We start from the raw sequence: 7,184 nt of genomic DNA, 5'->3' as shown, positions 1-7,184 counted from the left end.
GCCAGGGTGACGCCCATGGTGCTGCCCTGCAGGGAACAGTACTGCACACACAAGCACATGGGAGTTTTCAAAACACGGAGCCTGGAAACAACCCAGCATTCATCAGGGAATGAGTGGATAAAGTGTGGTCTGCCCATGCAATGGGATAGTACTCAGTCTTGAAACGGAAGGACATTCTGACACAGGCTTCGACATGGATGAACCTGGAGGACGTCATACTGAGTGAAATAAGCCAGTCACAAAAAGGACACGCACTGTATGATTCCACTTACATACGGTTCCACAGAGACAAAGTAGAAGGGTGGGTGCCTGGGGCTGGGCGGGGAGGGGAAATGAGGGGTTTAATGGACAATTTTAGGGTGGGAAGAGAATAAAGTTCTGGAGATTGGTTGCATGCCAACGTGAATATACCTTTTGAAAGGTTGAGGTGGTAATGTTTATTACGTATATATTACCACAATACAAGAAAGGAAGCATGCATGGTCCCACTCGCCCCACATTGAGATCCCCATGCAGTTGGTCTGGGTGTGACCTGGACAGAGAGATTTTGAGGCTTCCAGGTGATTTCAACTGCAGTGGGTTGCCCTGTCGTCAGCACCTTTGCACTGAGGGGTTCAGGGGCCTGACCAGAGGTGACGTGCCTGGGCCTGGCTCTGATGTTGCCCTAGGAGCCCTATCTCTTGTAGAAGGACCTGAAGCTCCAGTGGGTCCACCCCCTCTTCTGAAATGCCCACTGGCTCAGGGCACTGTTCTCAACACCAGCAGGTCCTGGCTGTAGCACTAACCCTCACCCCACTGTTCAGGACCTGAGGTCAGGGGCTCCCTGCCATGCACAAAACACACAGTGGCGGAGACAGGGCTCGAACCCCTTCTCCTCAAGCCTCACCTTCTATCCAGGGTCCCACTTCCTCTGGGTCCTTTAAGCCCCAAACGCCCACCAACAAAGGGCTGCACAGTGACTGCTGTGGATGAAACTCATTCAGATCACATGACCTGCCGTCAACAGGAATGTGGCCATGCCATCACAGTCGTGGGCACCCTGGGAGCGTGCCACCTCAGGCAACGTGGGAGCTTTCCCTGACCCCTCCAAGTCCCAGCAGCACCCTTGCATTTGCCTCCCCACTTCCTCCCACCCGATAATCACACACACCCTGAATCCTCTCGCTATCTGACAGCTCAGGCCTCTCATCTATGTCCCCAAATAAAACGCCCAGCACCCCATAATGACTCCTCCTTGGAGTCTAGCCCAATGTTTCTGGGGCATAGCTTGGCATAAAATGTTCCTAATCCTTGTCCAGCCAGTGTGGCTCAGTGGTTGAGTGTTGACCTATGAACCAGGAGGTCACGGTTTGATTCCTGGTCAGGGCACATGCCCAGGTTTCGGGCTCAACCCCCAGTGGGGGGCTTGCAGGAGGCAGCCAATTGATCAATCTCTCATCATTGATGTTTCTATCTCTTCCTCTCCAAAAATATATATTTTTTGAAATGTTTCTAATCCTTAATTAGAAATTCTACCCTGGCCAGTGTACTCAATAGTTAGAGTGTTGGCCTTGCACCAAAGGGTCTCAGGTTCAATACCTGGTCAAAGGCATGCACCTGAGTCGCAGGTTTGGTCCCAGGCCCTGACCTCAGTCGGGGCATGTGCAAGAGGCAACCAGTTGATGCGTCTGTCTCACATCTCTCTCTCTCTCCCTCTCTCCCCCTCCCTCCCTCCCTCTCTCTCAAAATCAATGGGGAAAATATCCTCTGGTGAGGATTAACAAGAAAAGAAAAAAAAAGAAATTCCTCTTCTAAGCATTTATTTTAAGGCGTGTGAGAGATTTAGCTACAGCGGTGCTCATTAAACATAATTTTTATAGCAAAAATGCCCAACAATGGTTTTCTGGCTCAGGAGGTCTGGGAAGGAGCTGGGACTCCTCATATTAACCAGTCACTAGTCCAGGGGTGGGCAAACTTTTTGACTCGAGGGCCACAATAGGTTCTTAAACTGGACCGGAAGGCCGGAACAAAAGCATGGATGGAGTGTTTGTGTGAACTAATATAAATTCAAAGTAAACATCATTACATAAAAGGGTACGGTCTTTTTTTTTTTTTAGTTTTATTCATTGCAAACGGGCGGATCCGGCCCACGGGCCATAGTTTGCCTACGGCTGCACTAGTCCCACCTGGGTCCCCTCCCGGAGCAGAGAGCCAGGGCCTCTTGTGCAAATACCACAGGTATGCAGAGCGGCTGGAAGCCTGAGCCTCACTGCTGCCTGTGGGGAGGACCCCACCCCAGAGCTTGGGGTGCTGGTGCTGCTGTCAGCTGGACCCCCACAGCCCAGCTCTGGGAATGGGGACCAGATGCCACCCTGCAGGGCAGGAGACAAGCAGCTCTCCTGGTCCACCCCTTGGGCCTGCATTAGGGTGGCTACTCCCTCGGGCCTCCCTCCTCTTTTGGAGATCTCTTTTGTCCCCCGTTCTCCCCCCTCGCCCCCACCCTCCTCCTCCTCTTCTGCCCTTGGCCCCCTGAGGAGGGAGCAGAGGCATTCTTCAGGCTTACCCAGGGGAGACCACAAATCAGGTCAGCCTGCACTCTGGGCTTTGCCCTGGAAACATTTTGACCAGCCCTGCTCTGCAGACCTGCCTCCCTCAGAGCCTCCGGTGGGGAGCTGGTATCCGCAGAGGTGTCTGCCCTAGAAAGGAGCAGTCAGGGGCCCTGAGGCCACATCCTCTGGCTGAGGGACCTGGACAAGGAGCAGCTCTTGCAGGCCTGTCTCCTGTCCGTAGATGGAATAAGAACACCTGCCTACAGGGCTGTGGAGAAGACACAGAATCCCATAGAAGGTGACATGCACTTCCGGTGTGAGAGCCTCGGAGCAGCAGGGGCAGCAGTGCCATGGCCGCGAGTGCCCAGGACGGTGTCCCTTTGCTGAGTAGGGCAGCAAGAAGCTAAACTGGAGCCAGGCCCACCTCCTCCCACACCCCTTCCCTGGGTGGGAACTCACCTCATTCGCTGCCCTCAATGGGGGAGAAGCAGGGATCAAAGCCTCCTACACACACCACCCACCCTGGACCCCTGAGCCTACGGACCTGTTGGGCCACCAAGGACAGCCTTGGCATGCAGGTGCCCTATGTGTGTGTCCCCACAGGTGTCTGAGTTTTCCACAGGTATGAGACCAGGTGAGCACCTACTGTGCACAATGGCTGCGGGGGAGGAGGGGTGAGGGGGAGGGGTATTCAGAATCAGAGCAGCGAGGCCTGAACCCCTGCCTCGCAGCAGAAGTGGCAGGTTCTTAGAGGGGGACTGCCCACTCGAGGATGACCAACTACCTCAGTTGGCCCTGAACTGAGGGGGTTCCAGACAGTTAAAGAAAAGCATGCTCCTCCAGCCTCCCCACCCCTGCAGTTCCCAGCTCTCCCTCCGGAGCCCAGGGTCTACACACGTGGGACCCCTCCATTCCAGCACCCCGCCCTGGGATGGCCAGCTCGCCAGATGCCTCCCCCAGTCCCTCCCCAGCAGCTGGGTGCCTGGGCCCAATGCCGACTCCACCCATCTCCTCTCCAGTAGGTGCCTCTCACGCTGACTCACTGCCACGGGCGGTCCTAGCCTATCAACCCCGGCAGACGTGGCGTTCCTGGAAAGCTGCCTCTGGTCACACGGAAATCCTGATTCTCTCACCTGAGTCCCCGGGGCTGATTATTGAACAAATGGATAAAGTCACTCCACAGCCGTCTCATCCAGGCAGGGAAGGGGGTGAATGAAGAGTCCCCAAACAGATAAGTCCACTTCTTCACCTCTGGCACCTCATTTTGGAAAAGGGGTTTTGCAGATGTAATTAAGGGATTAAGGGTCTCAGCTATTTCTCTCTCTATCTCTATCTCTCCCTGTCTCTATCTTTGTCTCTCACTGTTTCCCTGAACTTGACTTTCTCTGTCTCTTTAGCACCCTGTCTTTCTGTCTTTCTGTTCGTCTCTCTTAGCTCACCACACCTCCTCTGCCTGTCCCTGTGCGTTGCCTGCCCCTCCCTGCACATGGCCTTCCTGGCCCCTGTGACTGGCCATTGGTCCCACCAAGTCAAAGTCTCAAGCCTGACCCTCTGACCATCAGCTCCGATATCCACCTCTACCCTAAGCCTCTCAGTTCACATTCTGGGGACAGAGCTCTGGCCAGTCAGGTGGCTGTGGCCAGGTTCCTCTGGCCCAGCAGCCCCTGCTTGAAGCCTGGACTCCGAGGCTGTACACAGACCTCACTTTATTGTGTTTCACTTTAGTGTGCTTCAGAGATACTGCATTTTCAGCAACATCAAGGCAAGACCCTCCACCAGCACAAAGATTAACACTCGCTGAAGTCTCAGATATTGGTCAGCATTTTTTTTAACAATAATTTTTTTTAAAAAATATGTTTTTATTGATTTTAGAGGAGAGAGAAACATGGATGATGAAACATTGATTGGATGTCTCCTGCACGCCCCCTACTGGGGATTGAGCCTGCAAGCTGAATCGGCAACTTCCCTGTGCCTGGGAGGACACTCAACCAACTGAACCACACTGGCCAGGGCAACAATAACGTTTTTAAAATGAAGGTATGTGCAGGCAGACCCTGGAGACATTGCAGGCTTGGTTCCAGCAATAAAGCAAATATCACAATAAAGCGAGTCACATGTTTTGTTTTGTTTTTTTGTTTCCCAGTACATATAAATGTTATATTCACACTATACTGTAGTCTATTAGGTATACAATAGCATTATGTCTAAAACAAAGGACATAACTTAATTAAAGAGATTTATTTTGAGGAATTGGCTCACGTGACTGTGAAGGCTAGCATTCTGAAATCCAGGCTGGAAACTCAACAAGAGCTGACGTTATCATCTTGAAATCTGTAGGGCAGGCTAGCAAGCTAGAAACTTCAACAGGGTGTCTTCTCTGCAGCCCTGAGGCAGAATTCCTTTTCTCAGGGTTACCTGTTTATGCCCTTAAACCCTCTGACTGATTGGATAAGGGCCACCCAGATTGTTAAGGGAAATAGCCTAAATTTAAAGTCATCTGATTATAGATGTTAATCCCATTTACAAAGTAGCTTCACAGCAACATCTAGAATGGTATTTGACCAAATAACTGAGCACCACGACCTAGCCAAGCTGAGATAAAATTGAACCATCACACCTGTTAACACATCTATAGAACAGAGATGTCCAGGATGGGATGGTCTTCAGGCATGGCTGGATCCAGGAGCTCAAAGTCTGGCCCTAGGTCTCAGTCATCTGCAGCCTTGCTTTCTTCTTCATGCAGCACGCACTGTAACAGTTTCCTCTGTGTGGCATCACCACAGGCCTTCAAACTCCTAGCTCAGCAACCGCAGGACACACCATCTCTCACCCACATCACATGTCACTCACAGGAAATACTCAGATTTCCCTGCTGTGGCCCTGTGCCCTTCACTGGGGCCAGTGAAGCCCCATCCCTGGGGCCTCCACCAGGGCACTGGAGTGAAGGAGGAGTTCCCCAAAAGAACAAGCAAAAAATGAACAGGAAGAAGATAAAAGAAGACAGCACAGCCATGTAGCTCCTCTGAGCCTTGCTGCTCAAAAGCGCATTGCTTTGCTAACCCTGGCCGAGTAGCTCAGTTGGCTGAAGCATCACCCCGATGCACCAAGGTTGCGGGTCTGCCTTCAGGTCTAGTAACAATGATCTTTGTTACCTATAGCCCAGGGCATTCTGTTACCCTATGGGTTCAGAAGCAGCCTTTCCTCGGGCCCAAAGAATGTATTGCAACAGCAAATAAATGTTTCTTTCTTTCTGTATCTTTCTCTCTAAAATACATCAATAATTTTTAAAAAATATAAGCACATTGCCAGGGTGGCTTAGGGGTTGAGTGTTGACCTATAAACCAGGAGGTTACGGTTCGATTCCTGGTCAGGGCACGAGTCTGGGTTTCGGGCTCAATCCCTAGTGGGGAGCGTGCAGGAGGCAGCCAATCAATGGTTCTCTCTCATCATTGATGTTTCTATCCCTCTCCCTTCCTCTCTGAAATCCGTAAAAATATATGTGTATATTTTAAAAAGCACATTGCTTTGGAAACTTTTTTTTTCAGAAATTAACTTTTCTGATATTTGAAGACCAGATAAATTTATTTTATTTTTTCAAGGGTCATTAGACAGAAAACACATGCCATTCAACCATGGAATGAAGTTGAGACGGTTGCCTTTATCCAGGGGATGCAGTGCCACCCCCACTGCTGTTCCCCGGCGCAGCGGTCACACAGGGGTCAGGCCCAGGGGCCCGAGGAAAGGCTGCTTCTGAGCCACATGTAACAGAACGCCCTGGGCCACAGGTAATAAAGATCATTGTTGCTGGACGTGAACAAAGCCAGCCTTCATTTCTTTATTTGGTGGCCCGCTTGCTGAAGCACTTACGAGGCGCCCAGGCCAACATACACACCAAGTGGTTTAACTGTATCCTGTGAATTTATTTTTCCAGAGAGAAATATTTCTTGGGGAAACGTCCATAAAAGCGACGTTAGCAGCAGCGCGATTGTGTTTCCTGTAGGAAGTCTGTTCAGTTTAATCCAGTTTCCCACACACCTCTTACAAAGACAGCCACCCCCAGAGACTGCCAACAGCCTGGAGATGGCGCTGTGGTGGCCTGGGACCAGGGTGGCTGGGCCTGCAGCCCCTCCTGCTAACAGACAGGGTGGCGTGAGGGCAAGCCGTCCCCACTGACCGCCATCCAGGCACTTGGTGAGTGTGCAGGTGATTTCACGCCTGCACATCGGCCCAGCCCATTCCGGAATGTAAATTCTCCAGGGTCAATTTTAGAAAGAAAGATGGATCCCGGGTAGGGCTGAGATACAAGAAGGAATAACAGAAATGGCTAACTATATGGGTCAATTTGGACAAACCTTGGCTGCCTGAACAACAGTAAAACCAGTGAGCTAAGAAACAGGACAAAACTAAAAGACCAGATCATAAAGCATAGAAGTTGGGGTTGTCCTTGTATTGTTGAAAGAAAGTTGAAGAATTGGATACATATCAGACTTTGTAAACTGTCAGTATGAGAGTTGCTGAGGTAACCACCAGAATAACCACCATATAAAGCGTTATCTCCAAACCAGACAGATCTAAACAAAGTGAATAAAAAAGACAGGATAAAAATTTTTCTATTTCCTGAAACTCCCATTTGACCCTGTGATCCCACTTCTAGGA

Source organism: Myotis myotis, unplaced genomic scaffold (genome assembly GCF_014108235.1).
Source record: "Myotis myotis isolate mMyoMyo1 unplaced genomic scaffold, mMyoMyo1.p scaffold_m19_p_8, whole genome shotgun sequence".
Lineage (NCBI taxonomy): Eukaryota > Metazoa > Chordata > Mammalia > Chiroptera > Vespertilionidae > Myotis > Myotis myotis.
Note: the sequence above shows the minus strand (reverse complement) of the source record.